The sequence below is a fragment of the Seriola lalandi genome, unplaced genomic scaffold, assembly GCF_002814215.2.
Source record: "Seriola lalandi dorsalis isolate HSWRI2012SDOR001 ecotype SW California unplaced genomic scaffold, Sedor1 jcf7180002054977, whole genome shotgun sequence".
Lineage (NCBI taxonomy): Eukaryota > Metazoa > Chordata > Actinopteri > Carangiformes > Carangidae > Seriola > Seriola lalandi.
This window is the reverse complement of record NW_019525527.1, coordinates 298,237-298,760: the sequence shown is the minus strand read 5'-3', so window position 1 is coordinate 298,760 and position 524 is coordinate 298,237. Positions and strand designations below refer to the sequence as shown.

General features: G+C 44.3%; 2 protein-coding genes across 2 annotated transcripts in view; both read left to right on the top strand.

Annotated features, from left to right (window-relative positions):
- Positions 1–524, top strand: part of LOC147817281 (uncharacterized) — an 82,274-nt gene that overhangs the window by 29,374 nt on the left and 52,376 nt on the right. The window lies entirely within an intron of this gene.
- The window catches only part of LOC111646888 (uncharacterized), a 32,582-nt gene that overhangs the window by 12,599 nt on the left and 19,459 nt on the right, over positions 1–524 (top strand). The window contains exon 3 of the mRNA XM_087171139.1: positions 379–492. The gene's annotated coding sequence lies outside the window, so the exon portion shown is untranslated. The remainder of the gene's footprint in view (positions 1–378; positions 493–524) is intronic.

The window sequence follows — 524 nt, the reverse complement described above, 5'->3', positions numbered from 1 at the left end:
CAGAGAGGAGGGAGCCCCTCCCTCTAAAACCACTCTGTGTGGGGAACATGAGAGAAAGACCAGAGCTCAGAGGTGAGATGAGGATCTCTAACTGTCCATGACTCACATCACTGCTCCATCATTATTCACACTCAAAGCTCTGTGTGTGTTAGAGACACACCACACTCTGCTGGACCTGGACCTGGACCTGGACCTGGATCCAGTTGTGTGTCCACGAAGAGTGAATTCAGACAATCTGTTGATGGAAGGTTAGAATTTAAAACAGTCAGAAAGACATTTCTCACTAAAAGTCAGTTGTTGTGTTTATTTAAAGATTGAAGATGTTTTTCATCACTTTTTATTCAACATGCACATTTATCAGTTCTGTTTTTGTTTCAGGATCCAGCAGCAGAGACCAGACTCTCCTGAACCCAGCTGTCTGTCTTTAAAGAGCGACGAGTCGAAGGATGTTCTCATTGAGTTTAAAGGGCGACGTCCATCAGCTGATCAGATGTAAGCTGTAACTGACAGTGAGACTCAGGTTA